The sequence below is a fragment of the Heteronotia binoei genome, chromosome 5 (genome assembly GCF_032191835.1).
Source record: "Heteronotia binoei isolate CCM8104 ecotype False Entrance Well chromosome 5, APGP_CSIRO_Hbin_v1, whole genome shotgun sequence".
In the NCBI taxonomy this organism is placed as follows: Eukaryota; Metazoa; Chordata; class Lepidosauria; order Squamata; family Gekkonidae; genus Heteronotia; species Heteronotia binoei.
Window position 1 is genome coordinate 146,354,856 of NC_083227.1, and position 25,325 is coordinate 146,380,180.

Here is a 25,325-nt window from a genome sequence, read left to right on the forward strand (position 1 = left end):
GTAACCAATTGTAATGGTTATACATTAAAACAGAGCAGTGATCAACTAGGAACCAGCCATCATTTTTAGACTTTGTCATTTTCACTTCCATAGGATTGTCAGGTTCCATCCCCCTCTGGCTACTGGCAAGTAATGGGGGGTGGGGTTGCCATATCCAGGTTGGGAAACTCCTGGAAATTTGGGAATGGAGCCTGGGGAGGATAGGGGGCCCAGCGGAATACAAGGCCATGGAGTCCATCCTCAAGGCCATGGAGTCCATTTTTCTCCAGGGCAACTGATCTCCGTAGTCTAGAGATAAGCTGTAATTCCAGGGGATCCCCAGGTCCCACCTGGAGGCTGGCAGGAACTAACAGAACCTGTTTGTAGCTGGTAGCACTGGAATGTAGGAAATATGTGGTCTGAATGGGATAACCAAAAAAAAGGTCATACACTAGTCAAGTGGTTTCTTGCGCTCTTCCTGGAGTGTATGTACGGTTGCCAATCTTCAGTTGAGGGCATGGGGTCCCCTGGTTTGGAGACCCCCCCCCCCCACACCGCTTCAGGGTTATTAGAAAGTGTGTGTGGGGGTTGAATGTCCCCTGGGCACTCCCTTATACTTTATGGAGACTGGTCCCAACGGGGTAAAAGGGAGAACCAATCCATGAGTATCTGGGGCTCTGGGGGGCCTCTCTTCACAACCTGCTCCCCCAAGTTTCAAAAAGATTAGACCAGGAGGTCCAATTCTTTGAGCCCCCAAAGAAGGTGCCGCCATCCTCTAATTTTTCCAATGGAAGGAAAGCATTGAAAAGGAACGTGGTCCCTTTAAATGTGATGGCCAGAACTCCCTTCAGAGTTCAATCAAGCTTGTCACAACCTTGTTCTTTGCTTCACCCCCAAAGTTTCCTGGTTGAATCCCAAAGTCCCCAGATGTTTCCTGAGTTGGATCTGGAAACCCTAAACACAGACTAATGGACATTTGCTGATGTGATTCACACCATCAGTATCATATTGTGTTTTGTTCTGTGCCTTTAAAATTCAGTTTCTCCTGGTTCTGTCTTCCCTGGTCTTTTTGTACCCTCAGCTATAAGAAGCAGAACTTCAGGGAAAGGAATGGGTGGACGATACTATGGCAGGGTGGCCAAACTGCGGCTCTGGAGCAACAGGTGGCTTTTTCAGACATATTGTGTGGCTCCTGAAGCCCCCACTGCCCTGTTGGTTGGCTTGGAGAAAGCATTTAAATCCCTCCCTCCCTCCCTCCCATCCACATCTGACATTCATGTCTTGTGGCCAGGGCTTTGTTTGTAGAACAAGCCCAGCAGGAACTCATTTGCAAATTAGGCCACGCCCCTGACCTCACCAATGTTTTACATAGGGCTTTTTGTAGAAAGAAGCTCAGCAGGGACTTCTTTTGCATATTAGGCCACACACCCCTGACACCAAGCCAGCCGGAACTGCGCTCCTGTGCGTTCCTGCTCAAAAAAGCCTTGTGGCTCTCAAACATTTGACGTTTATTCTACATGGCTTTTACATTCAGCAAATGGCTTGGCATCTCCAATTGAACAAGTACTTATTTAAGGCACAGACCAGATCTCCAAACAGCTGTCTGGCAATGCTATGTAGGAATGGGTGATTACTCTGAAATAAAATAGTATCATTTTTATTTTTTATCTTCTGTTGTTGTACTGAAGAGGACAGAAATGCAATGGCAATGCATCCTGAAAGCTCAGAACAGAAGGAAAATCAAAGGACCCGCATATTCATTTTTGAACATTTGGAGTTGGCAATACCACAAGCTTTTTTTTGTTGGAAAGTCTGTTGGAAGACCCAGCTGAAGAGAAAGAGAATTTGTCACAATTCCCATACTGCTGATCACAGAAATGTCCAATTATGCTAATTAAATGTGCAAATTAGCAGGAGCCCATCAGCTCAAGATAAGTTTCATTGATCCCAATGTAAACTGCCCATGGGATCTGATGTAAAAATACCAGGGCTAGTAGCAGCCTGTATGGCAGCCCCATTATGCAGTCCAATGGCTGTTTGCTTATAGGATTGAACCAAAAGCAATATACCCCTAAAAACAAAACAGTGAAAGAGTAACATTTCTGAAGGATGCCCATTTGAGTTAGCGAGAAAGGGGAGGGGGAGAACTAGGGATAATTTCTGCTAGGAGATGCTTGTTTAAAATCAAGAATGACACCACACGGCTATTGCTAAAGCTTGGAATGTCATTATAGCAGTGGGAAGAAACTGCTCCATAGATGTTTGTTCCCACTGGCTGCACGTTTCCCCCCTCATCTAAACTCTCTAATAATGCTGCAGATGGCACACTTTGCCAACTGTGGTCCTGCAGTCTGAACATTGCTCAGTGTGTACTAGATGTGCTGTTTTAAGGTCAGCTTACTATAAGAGAGCAATGGCCCATAAAAGATGGATGCTTTGGCTTCTGATATAAGATGCCATGGCTATTTATGGCTGAGAGCATAAAGAATGATGGTTAAACATATCACTGATACACAGATGGAATGACTCCATGCTATCAAGATAGTGTGGAGACAAAGGAAGGTACAATATAACCATAATACATGAAGACCAGGGGAGGGGAGACTGGAAAAATGGAGATGAGGTACAGAAATGAGTTTCCTGATACCCTTAAAAAGGCTTGCTTATGGTCCGTCTGCAGAAAGATACAAAATCTACTGTTTTACATATGATATAGTAGATTTTGTATCTTTACGCAGACAGACATATGTGTGCCATTTTTATTTTGTTACAAATTTATGCAGGCAGCTGTGACACACTGAACTAGTGAGATAACAAGCTCTAGCACAAATGCATTGAGTAAGCTTGCTTGCACAGCTTAGAATGATGACATAACATTATTACAAGGCCACTGAAGGATAAGGTGCCCAGTGCTTTGACAGTAGGGCTATGAATTGGGTGTTCAAGAACCAAGTATAGGACTTAATTAATATCATAAAATTCCACTACATGGTAGAAAACAAGGGCCAGTTTAAGCTACCAAGATGCTCTTATATCCTCCTCCCTGAAGCCCCAAAAGGCTCCCAGGCAGGATTCAGAGGTTGTGGGATTGCCAGCAGTAGAGAAAGTGGATAACTTCACTTGTGCCGCTCAGGTTTCACTGTCTTGTCTTGGATGGATACTGGTGATATAAGAAGAGGCCTATAATTTTTCTCTTGCTGCTGTTGCCCACCCTGGATCCATCCAAGATGGGGTATAGAGAAGCCTCCTCTCACTCTTCCCACTATGCATCATATATGGAGTGGAGAGGAAGAACCTCTACAACTCACCTTGGATGGCAATGGCATAAGAGGAGGTATACACCTTCCGTGTGTAATGGCATGAAAAGGGACCCCGAGGACAGCACACATTTGACCTGTGCTATGCAAGCTGCACTGGTTACTGGTTGAGCACCAGATCAGGTTTAAGGTTTTGGTGCTTACCTTTAAGGCCCTTAATGGTCTGGGACCTATATATCATTGGAGCCTCCTCTCCTGGTACACCCCCCACAGGACATTACGCCCAGCTGATAAGAACTTGCTTGTGGTCCCCAGCCCAAGGGCTGTGGTCCAGCTGTTCTCAATCAGGGCCAGGGCTTTTAGTGCCCTGGCCCCAGCCTGGGGGAACTCTGCCAAGTAACATCCGTGCTCAGCATGACTTGATACAGTTCCACAGGGCCTATAAAGCAGAGATATTCAGCTATGAGTTTGATTGAGGACAGTGATGGTGTTCATCTGGCATTTTTACCCCCTCCCCCCCCCTTCAACCCGGTACCCAAACTGGAAGTTTCCACTGCCATCTGTTTGCATTGAATACTACTTGAATTTTATTGTAATTTTAATGTTTCTATTCTTATGATATGTTTGTTTTAGTGGTTCGTTGTTAAGTCCTTAAGTCCTGTTTCAGGGAGTGGTTGGTATAAAAATAAAATAAAATATAATAAATAAAATAAATAAATAGCAAGAGGTGTGTGCATTTTGTGTGAAATGCCGTAAGAGAAGGAAAGGCTTTTTTGTAGAAAAAGTCCAGCAGGAAACTCATTTTGCATGTTAGACCACACCCCCTAGCATCACCGTTGTTTCACCATTGTCCAGCAGGAACTCATTTTGCATATTAGGCCGCACCCCATGGTGCCAAGCCAGCCGGAACTAGGTTTCTGTGCATTCTTGCAAAAAAAAAAAAAGCCCTGCGAGGTGTGTGCATTTTTTTGCGTAATTGCATAAAAGCAGGTGTGTGCTGCTTTTGGCAATACAATACCATCCAGCAGATTGTAGAAGAAGCAGCCTTGCAGCCCACTTCGGTTGCCAGTGGCAATAGCATTGGTGCAGTGGGTGACAACGGACTTGCCATACCTGCTGCAACCTCCCGGGGCATAATTCTTTGCCATTTTGAAGCCACAAACAGCCGCTTGTTTTCAGGGCTGACTCGCCCACTAGGCAAACTAGGCAGTTGTCTAGGACACCAGGAAGGGGCACTGCCAAATTGGGCTCCCCCCCACAAATGCCCAAGACAACCGCCTAGTTTGCCTGTCTCTCTCCCTGCTGCCACCAGCCTCCTTCCTTCCCGTCTGCCACATCCTCTGTGCCTCCCTTCCAGTCTGTTGCGCTCTGCATGCCCCCCCCCCCCCCACGATGAGGCTGGCCCTACCACCTTCGAGACAGCCAGCAGGGCTGCGTTTTGAGAAGAGAAAGTCGGTTCCAGTAAGGAAGGAAGAGACGTCTCCTCCAGCTTTCTCTTCTCAAAACGTGCCCCTGCCAGCTGCTTCAAAGCTGGTAGGGCCAGCCTTGTTGTAGCAAGTGGGGGGGGGGGCAGGTAAAGCGCAGAAGACTGGAAGGGAGGCGCGAAGGATGGGAAGGGAGACATGATGGACAGGAAGGAATGGGGCTGGCAGAGAGAGAAAGGCAAACTAGGCAGCCTCATTGCAGTGAGTGTGGGGTGCAACAGAGCGTGGCAGAAGGGAGGGTCTAGTGGCAGGGGGCGGTCGGGGAGCGCCGTGGCAGGCAGCCTGCCTGGGGCACCATGTGCTCTAGAGCTGGCACGGCTTGTTTTGTTTGTGCAGCAGGGATGCCAGTCTCCAGTTGGGATCTAAGGATCCTCCAGAATCACAGCTAATCTCCAGACCACAGAGATCAGTTCCCCTGGAGAAAATGGATGCTTTGGAGGGGGGACTCTAAGGCATTGTACCTTAGGAGTTTCCCCAGCCTGAATCTGGAAACCCTATCCCACCCCCACCCCCCTTTGGTGGCTGAGGGGGGGGGGACCAGGTAACTCTATTGTGCAGTGAACCAACTCTGCATGAAACAGCTGGCTCAAACAATTTATATAAACTGCAAGGCTTAGTAGTTGCTAAAATGCATTGCTTACTCTGAGTTTGACAATTTTCCTATACAGTTGTGCTCACATACGTAAGTAAATTGAGGTGATTACTGTAAATAGTAAGTGGTGATGGCAGTTAGCTGTTCTAAGTGGTCTGATGCCAGTGTTCATAAAAATCCACAAATCAGGAGCACCATCTTCAGTAGATAATTAGGGGTACACCATCGTGCACTGCAGAGTTCACATTAACCCCAGAGGAAATGAAAGATGATTATTTGTACACTGCTACCAATGGATTTGGTGCTGCACAGAGTTTCATCACACACAAAAAAGGACAGATCTCTGCCTCCAAGGAATTCATGAGCAACTAGGCAAAGAAATTGAAACCTTGATGTTTAATATAGATTATTTTCCTGTTCATTTATATTTGCTCAGTACCAGAATACCAGCCCTCAAGTCAACTCAGCATTAAGTTTAGAGCTAAGCTAAAACAGACTTTAAAATCTCCTTCCCCTCTTTTCCTTTCCTTTTTTAAAAATTGTTTTCTACATTTTTATTTGTTGCTGAATATTGACTGCCTTTCATTCTTTTATCCAGGTCCAGGGTGTGAGAAGGCAGTGTACAGAATCCTCAAATACTATTTTCTAATGTTTTCAGGGAAAAGAAAAGCACACAAGCTGTGGGTCCAAAGAAGCTCAACCTGCCTGAGTGTTAAATACTGGGTTCGATGCATTAGAGTTCAAACAGGAACATGCTTTATTGATACTACATACTAAGACAAAATGGTGGGGCTGTGATCCCACTTATATGCATGCAAAAGAGCCACCCTCCAGATCACCCTCCAGATCCCCATACCAAATCAAGTTTTGCACCAAGACTGCTTATTGGTTACTGCTTAGCATCCAGATCTAGCGTATCAAAAGGTCTCTAGCATTCCCACTGCTGCCTGGGTGCGTGCAAAAGCTTTGTGCCAAATATAAAGTTTAGTACACAACACTGAGAATACAGGATGAGATCTGCTGAGCTAAATGTTAACAGAGTCTTATAATATAAGCTCCTCCCAGCCCACAGAGCCCCTCAATCCTTACCCCAGCTCATCCAGATACATTCTAGCAAGGGAAGGAGGATGTATGGAGTCCACATGAATTGAGCTTGCCTAAGATTTACTTCAAAGGCCGAACGCAGAAGACTAGAGATGCTTTTGAGATGTTGTGCTGGAGAAGAATTCTGAGAGTCCCCTGAACTGCAAGGAGATCAATCAGTCAGTTCTAAGGGAAATCAACACAGACTGTTCCCCGGAAGGTCAGATGCTGAAGCTGAAGCTCAAATACTTTGGCCACCAAATGAGAAGGGAGCACTCCCTGGAAAAGATCCTGATGCTTGGAAAGACAGAAGGCAAAAGAAGAAGGGGACAGCAAAAGATAAGATGGCTGGACAGCATTACTGATGTAACAAACACGAATTTGAGCAGACTTCGGAGGATGGTGGAGGACAGGAGGGCCTGATGTGACTTTGTCCATGGGGTCGCAAAGAGTCGGACTCGACTGTGCGACTGAACAACAACAAAAGATTTTCTTCAATAAGAGCTTACCCAGGGCTTTTTTGGAGTAGGAAACCACAGGAATGCAGTTCTGGCTAGCTTGGCCAGTGCTCTGGATAAAAAAAAAAGGTCTCCAGCAGAGGGAAGGCATTAGGCAGCCGTGCACTCCCAGACCATGCGCTCTGTCTTCTCTGCTGCCTCCAGCCTCTAATGGTCTTGCAAAGACAGGGAGAAACACGGAGCCACCCACAAGCACCCCCCTCCAAAGAGAAGCTGGGCCTACCGCTGCCCATTCCACCACATGTGACTCTCTCTCTCCAGCCGTGTTGGGGGAGGGGCTAAACAATGTCTCTCATTACGCTGTGTGAGAACACACTTCCATGAAATGCAGCTAATGACACTGTACTGTTCTGTGTCAATATGTGGAAAGTAACTGACTGAATGGGGTGTGTGGTCTAATATGCAAATAAGTTCCTGCTGGGCTCTTTCTACAAAAAAAGCCCTGAGCTTACCAAAATTGTCCCTCCCACACTTGTTAAGTATATAGGGTTGCCAGCTCTGGGTTGGGATATATCTGGAGATTTGGGGGGGGGGGTGTATCCTGGAGAGGGTGGAGTTTGAAGAGAGGAGGGACCTCAGAAGAGTGTCATGCCATTAACTCCACCCTCCAAAACAGACATTTTATTCAGGGGACCTTTTTTTTTGGAAACATGCCAAGGATTTTGTCTTTGGAGTCCATTCAGACCCTCCCTCTTTGTATTTGTGCTATTTGTTTAAGCTGTTAGATAAAATAAGCACAGTAATACATTATTTTAAAATAATTAAAGTTATAGATGCTCCTGGTTTCCTGGGGATAATATCCTAATGGCTCTTCTAGGGCTGCCAACTCTGGGTTTGGAAAAAGCTGGAACTTTGAGAGTGGAGCCTGGGAGGGTGGAGTTTGGAGAGGGAAGGGACCTCAGTAGGTTATACTTCCATGGTGCCCACCTTCCAAAGCAGCTGTTTACTCCAGGAGAAGTGGAATAAATGTTTTAACCCTACTACACACAGTATACATCAATGTAATACTTTTATTTCCATTTTGTTTTAGACCTGTTTTAGATCCTACTCTCTAGCATCTTTGTTTAAAAACTTACTATACCATGCTGGCCACATATTAGAGGAGCAGACCTGGGGGAACTCTGCCAAGTAACATCCGTGCTCAGCATGACTTGATACAGTTCCACAGGGCCTATAAAGCAGAGATATTCAGCTATGAGTTTGATTGAGGACAGTGATGGTGTTCATCTGGCATTTTTACCCCCTCCCCCCCCCTTCAACCTGGTACCCAAACTGGAAGTTTCCACTGCCATCTGTTTGCATTGAATACTACTTGAATTTTATTGTAATTTTAATGTTTCTATTCTTATCATATGTTTGTTTTAGTGGTTCGTTGTTAAGTCCTTAAGTCCTGTTTCAGGGAGTGGTTGGTATAAAAATAAAATAAAATATAATAAATAAAATAAACAAATAGCAAGAGGTGTGTGCATTTTGTGTGAAATGCCGTAAGAGAAGGAAAGGCTTTTTTGTAGAAAAAGTCCAGCAGGAAACTCATTTTGCATATTAGACCACACCCCCTAGCATCACCGTTGTTTCACCATTGTCCAGCAGGAACTCATTTTGCATATTAGGCCGCACCCCATGGTGCCAAGCCAGCCGGAACTAGGTTTCTGTGCATTCTTGCAAAAAAAAAAAAAAGCCCTGCGAGGTGTGTGCATTTTTTTGCGTAGTTGCATAAAAGCAGGTGTGTGCTGCTTTTGGCAATACAATACCATCCAGCAGATTGTAGAAGCAGCAGCCTTGCAGCCCACTTCGGTTGCCAGTGGCAATAGCATTGGTGCAGTGGGTGACAACGGACTTGCCATACCTGCTGCAACCTCCCGGGGCATAATTCTTTGCCATTTTGAAGCCACAAACAGCCGCTTGTTTTCAGGGCTGACTCGCCCACTAGGCAAACTAGGCAGTTGCCTAGGACACCGGGAAGGGGAACTGCCAAATTGGGCTTCCCCCCCTCTCCAGGTGCCCAAGACAACTGCCTACTTTGCCTCTCTCTCCCTGCTGCCACCTTCCTTCCTTCCCGTCTGCCACATCCTCCGTGCCTCCCTTCCAGTCTGTTGCGCTCTGCACGGCCCCCCCCCCCCACCACGATGAGGCTAGCCCTACCAGCTTCGAGGCAGCCAGCAGGGCTGTGTTTTGAGAAGAGAAAGCCGGTTCCAGAAAGGAAGGGAGAGAAGTCTCCTCCAGCTTTCTCTTCTTAAAATGCGCTCCTGCCAGCTGCTTCAAAGCTGGTAGGGCCAGCCTTGTTGCAGCAAGTGGTGGTGGGGGCAGGCAAAGCGCAGCAGACTGGAAGGGAGGCGCGAAGGATGGGAAGGGAGACATGGCGGACAGGAAGGAAGGGGGCTGGCAGCAGGGAGAGAGAGAAAGGCAAACTAGGCAGCCTCATTGCGGTGAGCGCGGGGCGCAGAAGGGAGGGTCTAGTGGCAGGGGGCGGTCGGGGAGCGCCGTGGCAGGCAGCCTGCCTGGGGCACCATGTGCTCTAGAGCTGGCACTGCTTGTTTTGTTTGTGCAGCAGGGATGCCAGTCTCCAGTTGGGATCTAAGGATCCTCCAGAATCACAGCTAATCTCCAGACCACAGAGATCAGTTCCCCTGGAGAAAATGGATGCTTTGGAGGGGGGACTCTAAGGCATTGTACCTTAGGAGTTTCCCCAGCCTGAATCTGGAAACCCTATCCCACCCCCACCCCCCTTTGGTGGCTGAGGGGGGGGGACCAGGTAACTCTATTGTGCAGTGAACCAACTCTGCATGAAACAGCTGGCTCAAACAATTTATATAAACTGCAAGGCTTAGTAGTTGCTAAAATGCATTGCTTACTCTGAGTTTGACAATTTTCCTATACAGTTGTGCTCACATACATAAGTAAATTGAGGTGATTACTGTAAATAGTAAGTGGTGATGGCAGTTAGCTGTTCTAAGTGGTCTGATGCCAGTGTTCATAAAAATCCACAAATCAGGAGCACCATCTTCAGTAGATAATTAGGGGTACACCATCGTGCACTGCAGAGTTCACATTAACCCCAGAGGAAATGAAAGATGATTATTTGTACACTGCTACCAATGGATTTGGTGCTGCACAGAGTTTCATCACACACAAAAAAGGACAGATCTCTGCCTCCAAGGAATTCATGAGCAACTAGGCAAAGAAATTGAAACCTTGATGTTTAATATAGATTATTTTCCTGTTCATTTATATTTGCTCAGTACCAGAATACCAGCCCTCAAGTCAACTCAGCATTAAGTTTAGAGCTAAGCTAAAACAGACTTTAAAATCTCCTTCCCCTCTTTTCCTTTCCTTTTTTAAAAATTGTTTTCTACATTTTTATTTGTTGCTGAATATTGACTGCCTTTCATTCTTTTATCCAGGTCCAGGGTGTGAGAAGGCAGTGTACAGAATCCTCAAATACTATTTTCTAATGTTTTCAGGGAAAAGAAAAGCACACAAGCTGTGGGTCCAAAGAAGCTCAACCTGCCTGAGTGTTAAATACTGGGTTCGATGCATTAGAGTTCAAACAGGAACATGCTTTATTGATACTACATACTAAGACAAAATGGTGGGGCTGTGATCCCACTTATATGCATGCAAAAGAGCCACCCTCCAGATCACCCTCCAGATCCCCATACCAAATCAAGTTTTGCACCAAGACTGCTTATTGGTTACTGCTTAGCATCCAGATCTAGCGTATCAAAAGGTCTCTAGCATTCCCACTGCTGCCTGGGTGCGTGCAAAAGCTTTGTGCCAAATATAAAGTTTAGTACACAACACTGAGAATACAGGATGAGATCTGCTGAGCTAAATGTTAACAGAGTCTTATAATATAAGCTCCTCCCAGCCCACAGAGCCCCTCAATCCTTACCCCAGCTCATCCAGATACATTCTAGCAAGGGAAGGAGGATGTATGGAGTCCACATGAATTGAGCTTGCCTAAGATTTACTTCAAAGGCCGAACGCAGAAGACTAGAGATGCTTTTGAGATGTTGTGCTGGAGAAGAATTCTGAGAGTCCCCTGAACTGCAAGGAGATCAATCAGTCAGTTCTAAGGGAAATCAACACAGACTGTTCCCCGGAAGGTCAGATGCTGAAGCTGAAGCTCAAATACTTTGGCCACCAAATGAGAAGGGAGCACTCCCTGGAAAAGATCCTGATGCTTGGAAAGACAGAAGGCAAAAGAAGAAGGGGACAGCAAAAGATAAGATGGCTGGCCAGCATTACTGATGTAACAAACACGAATTTGAGCAGACTTCGGAGGATGGTGGAGGACAGGAGGGCCTGATGTGACTTTGTCCATGGGGTCGCAAAGAGTCGGACTCGACTGTGCGACTGAACAACAACAAAAGATTTTCTTCAATAAGAGCTTACCCAGGGCTTTTTTGGAGTAGGAAACCACAGGAATGCAGTTCTGGCTAGCTTGGCCAGTGCTCTGGATAAAAAAAAAAGGTCTCCAGCAGAGGGAAGGCATTAGGCAGCCGTGCACTCCCAGACCATGCGCTCTGTCTTCTCTGCTGCCTCCAGCCTCTAATGGTCTTGCAAAGACAGGGAGAAACACGGAGCCACCCACAAGCACCCCCCTCCAAAGAGAAGCTGGGCCTACCGCTGCCCATTCCACCACATGTGACTCTCTCTCTCCAGCCGTGTTGGGGGAGGGGCTAAACAATGTCTCTCATTACGCTGTGTGAGAACACACTTCCATGAAATGCAGCTAATGACACTGTACTGTTCTGTGTCAATATGTGGAAAGTAACTGACTGAATGGGGTGTGTGGTCTAATATGCAAATAAGTTCCTGCTGGGCTCTTTCTACAAAAAAAGCCCTGAGCTTACCAAAATTGTCCCTCCCACACTTGTTAAGTATATAGGGTTGCCAGCTCTGGGTTGGGATATATCTGGAGATTTGGGGGGGGGGGTGTATCCTGGAGAGGGTGGAGTTTGAAGAGAGGAGGGACCTCAGAAGAGTGTCATGCCATTAACTCCACCCTCCAAAACAGACATTTTATTCAGGGGACCTTTTTTTTTGGAAACATGCCAAGGATTTTGTCTTTGGAGTCCATTCAGACCCTCCCTCTTTGTATTTGTGCTATTTGTTTAAGCTGTTAGATAAAATAAGCACAGTAATACATTATTTTAAAATAATTAAAGTTATAGATGCTCCTGGTTTCCTGGGGATAATATCCTAATGGCTCTTCTAGGGCTGCCAACTCTGGGTTTGGAAAAAGCTGGAACTTTGAGAGTGGAGCCTGGGAGGGTGGAGTTTGGAGAGGGAAGGGACCTCAGTAGGTTATACTTCCATGGTGCCCACCTTCCAAAGCAGCTGTTTACTCCAGGAGAAGTGGAATAAATGTTTTAACCCTACTACACACAGTATACATCAATGTAATACTTTTATTTCCATTTTGTTTTAGACCTGTTTTAGATCCTACTCTCTAGCATCTTTGTTTAAAAACTTACTATACCATGCTGGCCACATATTAGAGGAGCAGACCTGGGGGAACTCTGCCAAGTAACATCCGTGCTCAGCATGACTTGATACAGTTCCACAGGGCCTATAAAGCAGAGATATTCAGCTATGAGTTTGATTGAGGACAGTGATGGTGTTCATCTGGCATTTTTACCCCCTCCCCCCCCCTTCAACCTGGTACCCAAACTGGAAGTTTCCACTGCCATCTGTTTGCATTGAATACTACTTGAATTTTATTGTAATTTTAATGTTTCTATTCTTATGATATGTTTGTTTTAGTGGTTCGTTGTTAAGTCCTTAAGTCCTGTTTCAGGGAGTGGTTGGTATAAAAATAAAATAAAATATAATAAATAAAATAAACAAATAGCAAGAGGTGTGTGCATTTTGTGTGAAATGCCGTAAGAGAAGGAAAGGCTTTTTTGTAGAAAAAGTCCAGCAGGAAACTCATTTTGCATATTAGACCACACCCCCTAGCATCACCGTTGTTTCACCATTGTCCAGCAGGAACTCATTTTGCATATTAGGCCGCACCCCATGGTGCCAAGCCAGCCGGAACTAGGTTTCTGTGCATTCTTGCAAAAAAAAAAAAAAGCCCTGCGAGGTGTGTGCATTTTTTTGCGTAGTTGCATAAAAGCAGGTGTGTGCTGCTTTTGGCAATACAATACCATCCAGCAGATTGTAGAAGCAGCAGCCTTGCAGCCCACTTCGGTTGCCAGTGGCAATAGCATTGGTGCAGTGGGTGACAACGGACTTGCCATACCTGCTGCAACCTCCCGGGGCATAATTCTTTGCCATTTTGAAGCCACAAACAGCCGCTTGTTTTCAGGGCTGACTCGCCCACTAGGCAAACTAGGCAGTTGCCTAGGACACCGGGAAGGGGAACTGCCAAATTGGGCTTCCCCCCCTCTCCAGGTGCCCAAGACAACTGCCTACTTTGCCTCTCTCTCCCTGCTGCCACCTTCCTTCCTTCCCGTCTGCCACATCCTCCGTGCCTCCCTTCCAGTCTGTTGCGCTCTGCACGCCCCCCCCCCCACCACGATGAGGCTAGCCCTACCAGCTTCGAGGCAGCCAGCAGGGCTGTGTTTTGAGAAGAGAAAGCCGGTTCCAGAAAGGAAGGGAGAGAAGTCTCCTCCAGCTTTCTCTTCTTAAAATGCGCTCCTGCCAGCTGCTTCAAAGCTGGTAGGGCCAGCCTTGTTGCAGCAAGTGGTGGTGGGGGCAGGCAAAGCGCAGCAGACTGGAAGGGAGGCGCGAAGGATGGGAAGGGAGACATGGCGGACAGGAAGGAAGGGGGCTGGCAGCAGGGAGAGAGAGAAAGGCAAACTAGGCAGCCTCATTGCGGTGAGCGCGGGGCGCAGAAGGGAGGGTCTAGTGGCAGGGGGCGGTCGGGGAGCGCCGTGGCAGGCAGCCTGCCTGGGGCACCATGTGCTCTAGAGCTGGCACTGCTTGTTTTGTTTGTGCAGCAGGGATGCCAGTCTCCAGTTGGGATCTAAGGATCCTCCAGAATCACAGCTAATCTCCAGACCACAGAGATCAGTTCCCCTGGAGAAAATGGATGCTTTGGAGGGGGGACTCTAAGGCATTGTACCTTAGGAGTTTCCCCAGCCTGAATCTGGAAACCCTATCCCACCCCCCACCCCCCTTTGGTGGCTGAGGGGGGGGGGACCAGGTAACTCTATTGTGCAGTGAACCAACTCTGCATGAAACAGCTGGCTCAAACAATTTATATAAACTGCAAGGCTTAGTAGTTGCTAAAATGCATTGCTTACTCTGAGTTTGACAATTTTCCTATACAGTTGTGCTCACATACATAAGTAAATTGAGGTGATTACTGTAAATAGTAAGTGGTGATGGCAGTTAGCTGTTCTAAGTGGTCTGATGCCAGTGTTCATAAAAATCCACAAATCAGGAGCACCATCTTCAGTAGATAATTAGGGGTACACCATCGTGCACTGCAGAGTTCACATTAACCCCAGAGGAAATGAAAGATGATTATTTGTACACTGCTACCAATGGATTTGGTGCTGCACAGAGTTTCATCACACACAAAAAAGGACAGATCTCTGCCTCCAAGGAATTCATGAGCAACTAGGCAAAGAAATTGAAACCTTGATGTTTAATATAGATTATTTTCCTGTTCATTTATATTTGCTCAGTACCAGAATACCAGCCCTCAAGTCAACTCAGCATTAAGTTTAGAGCTAAGCTAAAACAGACTTTAAAATCTCCTTCCCCTCTTTTCCTTTCCTTTTTTAAAAATTGTTTTCTACATTTTTATTTGTTGCTGAATATTGACTGCCTTTCATTCTTTTATCCAGGTCCAGGGTGTGAGAAGGCAGTGTACAGAATCCTCAAATACTATTTTCTAATGTTTTCAGGGAAAAGAAAAGCACACAAGCTGTGGGTCCAAAGAAGCTCAACCTGCCTGAGTGTTAAATACTGGGTTCGATGCATTAGAGTTCAAACAGGAACATGCTTTATTGATACTACATACTAAGACAAAATGGTGGGGCTGTGATCCCACTTATATGCATGCAAAAGAGCCACCCTCCAGATCACCCTCCAGATCCCCATACCAAATCAAGTTTTGCACCAAGACTGCTTATTGGTTACTGCTTAGCATCCAGATCTAGCGTATCAAAAGGTCTCTAGCATTCCCACTGCTGCCTGGGTGCGTGCAAAAGCTTTGTGCCAAATATAAAGTTTAGTACACAACACTGAGAATACAGGATGAGATCTGCTGAGCTAAATGTTAACAGAGTCTTATAATATAAGCTCCTCCCAGCCCACAGAGCCCCTCAATCCTTACCCCAGCTCATCCAGATACATTCTAGCAAGGGAAGGAGGATGTATGGAGTCCACATGAATTGAGCTTGCCTAAGATTTACTTCAAAGGCCGAACGCAGAAGACTAGAGATGCTTTTGAGATGTTGTGCTGGAGAAGAATTCTGAGAGTCCCCTGAACTGCAAGGAGATCAATCAGTCAGTTCTAAGGGAAATCAACACAGACTGTTCCCCGGAAGGTCAGATGCTGAAGCTGAAGCTCAAATACTTTGGCCACCAAATGAGAAGGGAGCACTCCCTGGAAAAGATCCTGATGCTTGGAAAGACAGAAGGCAAAAGAAGAAGGGGACAGCAAAAGATAAGATGGCTGGCCAGCATTACTGATGTAACAAACACGAATTTGAGCAGACTTCGGAGGATGGTGGAGGACAGGAGGGCCTGATGTGACTTTGTCCATGGGGTCGCAAAGAGTCGGACTCGACTGTGCGACTGAACAACAACAAAAGATTTTCTTCAATAAGAGCTTACCCAGGGCTTTTTTGGAGTAGGAAACCACAGGAATGCAGTTCTGGCTAGCTTGGCCAGTGCTCTGGATAAAAAAAAAAGGTCTCCAGCAGAGGGAAGGCATTAGGCAGCCGTGCACTCCCAGACCATGCGCTCTGTCTTCTCTGCTGCCTCCAGCCTCTAATGGTCTTGCAAAGACAGGGAGAAACACGGAGCCACCCACAAGCACCCCCCTCCAAAGAGAAGCTGGGCCTACCGCTGCCCATTCCACCACATGTGACTCTCTCTCTCCAGCCGTGTTGGGGGAGGGGCTAAACAATGTCTCTCATTACGCTGTGTGAGAACACACTTCCATGAAATGCAGCTAATGACACTGTACTGTTCTGTGTCAATATGTGGAAAGTAACTGACTGAATGGGGTGTGTGGTCTAATATGCAAATAAGTTCCTGCTGGGCTCTTTCTACAAAAAAAGCCCTGAGCTTACCAAAATTGTCCCTCCCACACTTGTTAAGTATATAGGGTTGCCAGCTCTGGGTTGGGATATATCTGGAGATTTGGGGGGGGGGGTGTATCCTGGAGAGGGTGGAGTTTGAAGAGAGGAGGGACCTCAGAAGAGTGTCATGCCATTAACTCCACCCTCCAAAACAGACATTTTATTCAGGGGACCTTTTTTTTTGGAAACATGCCAAGGATTTTGTCTTTGGAGTCCATTCAGACCCTCCCTCTTTGTATTTGTGCTATTTGTTTAAGCTGTTAGATAAAATAAGCACAGTAATACATTATTTTAAAATAATTAAAGTTATAGATGCTCCTGGTTTCCTGGGGATAATATCCTAATGGCTCTTCTAGGGCTGCCAACTCTGGGTTTGGAAAAAGCTGGAACTTTGAGAGTGGAGCCTGGGAGGGTGGAGTTTGGAGAGGGCAGGGACCTCAGTAGGTTATACTTCCATGGTGCCCACCTTCCAAAGCAGCTGTTTACTCCAGGAGAAGTGGAATAAATGTTTTAACCCTACTACACACAGTATACATCAATGTAATACTTTTATTTCCATTTTGTTTTAGACCTGTTTTAGATCCTACTCTCTAGCATCTTTGTTTAAAAACTTACTATACCATGCTGGCCACATATTAGAGGAGCAGACCTGGGGGAACTCTGCCAAGTAACATCCGTGCTCAGCATGACTTGATACAGTTCCACAGGGCCTATAAAGCAGAGATATTCAGCTATGAGTTTGATTGAGGACAGTGATGGTGTTCATCTGGCATTTTTACCCCCTCCCCCCCCCCTTCAACCTGGTACCCAAACTGGAAGTTTCCACTGCCATCTGTTTGCATTGAATACTACTTGAATTTTATTGTAATTTTAATGTTTCTATTCTTATGATATGTTTGTTTTAGTGGTTCGTTGTTAAGTCCTTAAGTCCTGTTTCAGGGAGTGGTTGGTATAAAAATAAAATAAAATATAATAAATAAAATAAACAAATAGCAAGAGGTGTGTGCATTTTGTGTGAAATGCCGTAAGAGAAGGAAAGGCTTTTTTGTAGAAAAAGTCCAGCAGGAAACTCATTTTGCATATTAGACCACACCCCCTAGCATCACCGTTGTTTCACCATTGTCCAGCAGGAACTCATTTTGCATATTAGGCCGCACCCCATGGTGCCAAGCCAGCCGGAACTAGGTTTCTGTGCATTCTTGCAAAAAAAAAAAAAAGCCCTGCGAGGTGTGTGCATTTTTTTGCGTAGTTGCATAAAAGCAGGTGTGTGCTGCTTTTGGCAATACAATACCATCCAGCAGATTGTAGAAGCAGCAGCCTTGCAGCCCACTTCGGTTGCCAGTGGCAATAGCATTGGTGCAGTGGGTGACAACGGACTTGCCATACCTGCTGCAACCTCCCGGGGCATAATTCTTTGCCATTTTGAAGCCACAAACAGCCGCTTGTTTTCAGGGCTGACTCGCCCACTAGGCAAACTAGGCAGTTGCCTAGGACACCGGGAAGGGGAACTGCCAAATTGGGCTTCCCCCCCTCTCCAGGTGCCCAAGACAACTGCCTACTTTGCCTCTCTCTCCCTGCTGCCACCTTCCTTCCTTCCCGTCTGCCACATCCTCCGTGCCTCCCTTCCAGTCTGTTGCGCTCTGCACGCCCCCCCCCCACCACGATGAGGCTAGCCCTACCAGCTTCGAGGCAGCCAGCAGGGCTGTGTTTTGAGAAGAGAAAGCCGGTTCCAGAAAGGAAGGGAGAGAAGTCTCCTCCAGCTTTCTCTTCTTAAAATGCGCTCCTGCCAGCTGCTTCAAAGCTGGTAGGGCCAGCCTTGTTGCAGCAAGTGGTGGTGGGGGCAGGCAAAGCGCAGCAGACTGGAAGGGAGGCGCGAAGGATGGGAAGGGAGACATGGCGGACAGGAAGGAAGGGGGCTGGCAGCAGGGAGAGAGAGAAAGGCAAACTAGGCAGCCTCATTGCGGTGAGCGCGGGGCGCAGAAGGGAGGGTCTAGTGGCAGGGGGCGGTCGGGGAGCGCCGTGGCAGGCAGCCTGCCTGGGGCACCATGTGCTCTAGAGCTGGCACTGCTTGTTTTGTTTGTGCAGCAGGGATGCCAGTCTCCAGTTGGGATCTAAGGATCCTCCAGAATCACAGCTAATCTCCAGACCACAGAGATCAGTTCCCCTGGAGAAAATGGATGCTTTGGAGGGGGGACTCTAAGGCATTGTACCTTAGGAGTTTCCCCAGCCTGAATCTGGAAACCCTATCCCACCCCCCACCCCCCTTTGGTGGCTGAGGGGGGGGGGACCAGGTAACTCTATTGTGCAGTGAACCAACTCTGCATGAAACAGCTGGCTCAAACAATTTATATAAACTGCAAGGCTTAGTAGTTGCTAAAATGCATTGCTTACTCTGAGTTTGACAATTTTCCTATACAGTTGTGCTCACATACATAAGTAAATTGAGGTGATTACTGTAAATAGTAAGTGGTGATGGCAGTTAGCTGTTCTAAGTGGTCTGATGCCAGTGTTCATAAAAATCCACAAATCAGGAGCACCATCTTCAGTAGATAATTAGGGGTACACCATCGTGCACTGCAGAGTTCACATTAACCCCAGAGGAAATGAAAGATGATTATTTGTACACTGCTACCAATGGATTTGGTGCTGCACAGAGTTTCATCACACACAAAAAAGGACAGATCTCTGCCTCCAAGGAATTCATGAGCAACTAGGCAAAGAAATTGAAACCTTGATGTTTAATATAGATTATTTTCCTGTTCATTTATATTTGCTCAGTACCAGAATACCAGCCCTCAAGTCAACTCAGCATTAAGTTTAGAGCTAAGCTAAAACAGACTTTAAAATCTCCTTCCCCTCTTTTCCTTTCCTTTTTTAAAAATTGTTTTCTACATTTTTATTTGTTGCTGAATATTGACTGCCTTTCATTCTTTTATCCAGGTCCAGGGTGTGAGAAGGCAGTGTACAGAATCCTCAAATACTATTTTCTAATGTTTTCAGGGAAAAGAAAAGCACACAAGCTGTGGGTCCAAAGAAGCTCAACCTGCCTGAGTGTTAAATACTGGGTTCGATGCATTAGAGTTCAAACAGGAACATGCTTTATTGATACTACATACTAAGACAAAATGGTGGGGCTGTGATCCCACTTATATGCATGCAAAAGAGCCACCCTCCAGATCACCCTCCAGATCCCCATACCAAATCAAGTTTTGCACCAAGACTGCTTATTGGTTACTGCTTAGCATCCAGATCTAGCGTATCAAAAGGTCTCTAGCATTCCCACTGCTGCCTGGGTGCGTGCAAAAGCTTTGTGCCAAATATAAAGTTTAGTACACAACACTGAGAATACAGGATGAGATCTGCTGAGCTAAATGTTAACAGAGTCTTATAATATAAGCTCCTCCCAGCCCACAGAGCCCCTCAATCCTTACCCCAGCTCATCCAGATACATTCTAGCAAGGGAAGGAGGATGTATGGAGTCCACATGAATTGAGCTTGCCTAAGATTTACTTCAAAGGCCGAACGCAGAAGACTAGAGATGCTTTTGAGATGTTGTGCTGGAGAAGAATTCTGAGAGTCCCCTGAACTGCAAGGAGATCAATCAGTCAGTTCTAAGGGAAATCAACACAGACTGTTCCCCGGAAGGTCAGATGCTGAAGCTGAAGCTCAAATACTTTGGCCACCAAATGAGAAGGGAGCACTCCCTGGAAAAGATCCTGATGCTTGGAAAGACAGAAGGCAAAAGAAGAAGGGGACAGCAAAAGATAAGATGGCTGGCCAGCATTACTGATGTAACAAACACGAATTTGAGCAGACTTCGGAGGATGGTGGAGGACAGGAGGGCCTGATGTGACTTTGTCCATGGGGTCGCAAAGAGTCGGACTCGACTGTGCGACTGAACAACAACAAAAGATTTTCTTCAATAAGAGCTTACCCAGGGCTTTTTTGGAGTAGGAAACCACAGGAATGCAGTTCTGGCTAGCTTGGCCAGTGCTCTGGATAAAAAAAAAAGGTCTCCAGCAGAGGGAAGGCATTAGGCAGCCGTGCACTCCCAGACCATGCGCTCTGTCTTCTCTGCTGCCTCCAGCCTCTAATGGTCTTGCAAAGACAGGGAGAAACACGGAGCCACCCACAAGCACCCCCCTCCAAAGAGAAGCTGGGCCTACCGCTGCCCATTCCACCACATGTGACTCTCTCTCTCCAGCCGTGTTGGGGGAGGGGCTAAACAATGTCTCTCATTACGCTGTGTGAGAACACACTTCCATGAAATGCAGCTAATGACACTGTACTGTTCTGTGTCAATATGTGGAAAGTAACTGACTGAATGGGGTGTGTGGTCTAATATGCAAATAAGTTCCTGCTGGGCTCTTTCTACAAAAAAAGCCCTGAGCTTACCAAAATTGTCCCTCCCACACTTGTTAAGTATATAGGGTTGCCAGCTCTGGGTTGGGATATATCTGGAGATTTGGGGGGGGGGTGTATCCTGGAGAGGGTGGAGTTTGAAGAGAGGAGGGACCTCAGAAGAGTGTCATGCCATTAACTCCACCCTCCAAAACAGACATTTTATTCAGGGGACCTTTTTTTTGGAAACATGCCAAGGATTTTGTCTTTGGAGTCCATTCAGACCCTCCCTCTTTGTATTTGTGCTATTTGTTTAAGCTGTTAGATAAAATAAGCACAGTAATACATTATTTTAAAATAATTAAAGTTATAGATGCTCCTGGTTTCCTGGGGATAATATCCTAATGGCTCTTCTAGGGCTGCCAACTCTGGGTTTGGAAAAAGCTGGAACTTTGAGAGTGGAGCCTGGGAGGGTGGAGTTTGGAGAGGGAAGGGACCTCAGTAGGTTATACTTCCATGGTGCCCACCTTACAAAAGCAGCTGTTTACTCCAGGAGAAGTGGAATAAATGTTTTAACCCTACTACACACAGTATACATCAATGTAATACTTTTATTTCCATTTTGTTTTAGACCCGTTTTAGATCCTACTCTCTAGCATCTTTGTTTAAAAACTTACTATACCATGCTGGCCACATATTAGAGGAGCAGACAGTATTTCTCTGGGTGCCACAGGCCAGCTGTTTTCATTGTAGTACATGGCACTGCATTGTACCCTACTGTAGTACAGCAGGTGGAAGAAGGCAGTACACATCACAGTTCCTTCAGGGATGACCCTGTGTTGGATGCAGTCAAATTCTTTATTTCCCATCTGCACATTTTCCCTTTCAGAAGTCCCTTCAGACCATAGGAATGTTGATTCCTAGGGTTATGGGACCCATATGGAGTAATTGCCATATGGGTTGGTGGGCTGTAGTGAAGAGGGAGACGGGAGTAAAACTGTTCCCTCTCCCTACAATGGAACACCACTGATGGAAGAGGCAAGGTGGGGGCATAAGTTTATTTTATTTCCACTGCAACCTCCTAGTTGAGGTCAGAAAAAAAAAAACACCGGTGAAGGAGACTGCAGGAAAGATCTGTGACTGTTAGTGTCTTCTGCTGCTGGCTGCTGGATCCTTTACCACCTCCTCCACACCTGCTGTAGCCTACTGAGTCACATGACTCCATGTTGTGCTGTGGTTTTTCCTAGGTCAGAAGGAACTGCTGTACGGTTGTCAACCTCCAGGTAGGGCCTGGAGTTTTCCTGGAATCATAACTGGTCTTCACACTACAGAGGTTAATTTATCTGGAGGAAATGGTGGCTCTGAAAGGTGGGAACATTACATCCTGGCGGAGCTTCCTCCCATCCCCAGATTAAGAACATAAGAGAAGCCATGTTGGATCAGGGCAATGGCCCATCGAGTCCAACACTCTGTATCACACAGTGGCCAAAATACACACACACACAGTGGCTAATAGATTCTGCCTTCCTCAGGCACCGCCCAAAATCACCAGGAATCATTCAAATTGACAATCCAAGGCTGTGATCACACACACTAAATAATGCACTTTCAATGCATTTTCCAACTGGCTTTTACTGTGTGAACTGGCAAATCCAGTTGGAATGTGCACTAAAAGTGGGTTGAAAGTGCATTATTTAGTGTGTGTCGCTGCAGCCCAAGATTGCTCAGAGGAAGGGTAGTACTGAAAATCCATGACAATCAGTGCTTTCTGCTGACATGTTGCTGGATCCAGCACTACAGACAGGCCTCAGATTCAGTGGGAGCTCACAGGAGTGCAGCTCCTGAACCTTTCAGAGAGTTCCACCTCCTCCTTCTGAGAGTTCCACCTCCTTGTTCATTGAATAGTATTGCAGCTGCATAACAATCCCTGGATGAGCTCCACCACCTATTTTTCTACAAAACGACCCCTGTCTACAGATATGGCAACCTATAAATGATCAGTTACTAGAAGAATTTAATCTCAAAGCAGCTTTGTTTTAGGTCCAGGAACCCCAAATCCTCTTGCAGGGGAGTCAAACATGCAGTTCATAGGCTGCATCTGTTCCCCCACAGTGCTCCTATCAGGCCTGTGAACAACTCACTGTCATCTGCTTCCTTCTCCCTCTCTTCCTTCCTTCTGCGTCTCAGCATGCTTTGCCAGGCTCTCTCAGTCACACAGGAGCTACAGAGCAAGGGAACTCATTTACCAGGGTCTCTCAATTGCACAGCAGAGCTATTGAGCCAAGCTTTTATTCCTTTCATTGGCTGAGATTCCTACCTCTCCTTGTCCCCTTACATTGCCCAGTTTCCTCAACTGCAGGGAGAAATAAAAAGCACTTTTAAGACTAACAAAGTTTTTATTCAAAGTATGAGCTTTTTGCCTTGCTACAGAGAGAGAGAGAGAGAGAGAGAGAGAGTGTTTTGTTTCATTTGTTATGCCATGGTTTTCCTGCACACAACTGGGTTTGCCTCCCATTTATCTCTGTATTCATGCCCTATGATCCAGTCTTTCTCATCAGGAAAGCATGTGAACTATTTAAATGAGAAATAACAAGAAGCCAGTGAGGCGGATTAGGCTGAGAGTGTGTGTCCAGACCAAGTTCACCCATTTCCTTTGATTTTTCTTTCACATTTCACATTTTCCTTTGATTTCCTCTGGTTGATTGGAGATTTTGAACATAGAGTTCTCAGATAGTAGGCTGACACTTGACCACTATACATGGCTATCTCTCTACTATTGCACTGCCTTGTAGCAGTTGTAGTTATTTCTCTGGGGAAGACTTTGGGTTCCCAAGGCCCCCAGTCCAGTCAGGGGATGCCCTGGCCTGCTGGGCTCCAGTCCACCAGCCCAAAGCTGGCTGGCAGAGAAAATCCCCCCCCCCCCACCAACAGGGACATCATTGCACAACATCCCTGATGTAATGATGTCACTTGGAAGAGATGTCATTGTATCAGGGATGTAACAGGATTTTGTTTGGGGGCAAATTCTATGGTTTTGTAGCTTAAAAAACCATAGAATTTTTGCCCAAAACCTAGAGCATCATGTGCAATGTCGGCAACATAATGATGTCACTTCCAGGTTACATCATAGTTCAGCATGCACAAAGTTCACATGGCTAAAAGCTCCAGGAAATGCTATCAGATTCCCCCCCACTGAGAGCCAGGTAGAACCTGGCAACCCTAGGAAGGCTATAGTATTGTAGCAAACACATAGCCCTCAGTCTGTAACATGGTGCCTTCACATGTTCTTGACCAGCACACCAAGCAACCTATGTACAAAAGCTCACAATGTCCAGCCATTTCATGTTTTCCCCTGGGTCTTAGGCTCAAAGCAATGACCATGAGATTTCTGTAATGAATGTCAATAAATCAAAAGTAGGTTTGCAACTTACAAATTGTAAAGGACAAAGAACGGTGTAATAGTATTTCCAGGCCTTTGAAGATTCCTCTCCTCTGAATTGCAGGGGTTAATCTTTGTACAATGAAGTTGACAGCTGCATCAAATTAGGCCGAGGCAGCCTAACAGGCGGGGTAGAAGTCAGGTGCCCAAGCCCATGGAGTGGGAACAGAATTAGGAAGAGGAGATAACGTTTTACTTGCAGTTGGCGCCAGGAAGATACCTGCAATTTGTTTTACTTTGTTGTTGAAAACAATTCTCCTCCGAAGCCAGAGTGAGGAATCTGTTAACGGCTTGGAATTGTTACAAGTGGTAACTATTGGGTACTTGGACTGAATATCCTTGTGGTGCCCTTTTGTTTTCTTTCCCCTCTCTTCTTTTGGTCCTAGAAATTGATTCAATAAAAACGAACTGGGTATCTTTTGACTCAGGAGTTCCCTTCCTGGTGCAGTAATTACGCCCGTAGCCGGGTGAGAGAACCCCATCTGGGAGTGGCAGTCTCCTTTACACAGATACACACCTTTTTTTTTTCTTTATTGATTTTAAAAACAAAAGTAACGTAAGACATTCAGTTGACCATCATTAGAAGTATAGCATTTGATTGTACATCGAATTCTTAGGAATTATGTCTCCCCATATATTCCCCAGAGAGCACTGAGATCTAGCTCCCAAAATCTCTTAAAAATCCCTGGACCAAGGGAGGCCAAACTGAAAACAACCTGAGAGCAGGCCTTCTCAGTAACGGCTCCCCATTGGTGGAATCAACTACCAGCCGAGGTTCGAGCCCTGCGGGACTATAATCAGTTCCGCAGGGCATGTAAAACTATTCTTTTTCAAATGGCCTACAAGATGGAATCCTGAAATGACATCCAGCCATCTGATGTACATCGTTTTCTATTATAGCACCTTATCTGTTGTGGTTTTAATTAATTAATCTATTTATTTAATGTATTTTATTATATTTTATCGTATAATGTATTTACTGTAATTCATGGCACTTTCCATGTTTGTGAGCCGCCCTGAGCCTGCCTTGGCAAGGAGGGTGGGATATAAATAAAAATTATTATTATTATTATTATTATTAAAGTTGCCAAATATGCTACAATAGGAAATCAAATTGATACAAACTGTTTTTTGCATTCATCAACAGAAGAAAAAAAACATTTAATTGGAAATTTTAGCCATTATAAAGTGTTCCCACAGACGTTGTTGCCAGTCAATAATTGTTGGTTTATAATGGGATATCTATTTGGCTGCAATTGTAGTGCATGTTACTGACAGCAAGATGTGTATCCTTATATTTTCAATCAAGTTATCATCTGAGGGAGACCATTTGCTTAATAATAAAACTTTGGGGTCCAACGGA

At 45.8% G+C, this 25,325-nt stretch overlaps 1 protein-coding gene across 1 annotated transcript in view; it reads right to left on the reverse strand.

The window, feature by feature from the left end:
• The window catches only part of JAKMIP2 (janus kinase and microtubule interacting protein 2), a 194,418-nt gene that overhangs the window by 59,983 nt on the left and 109,110 nt on the right, over positions 1-25,325 (reverse strand). The window lies entirely within an intron of this gene.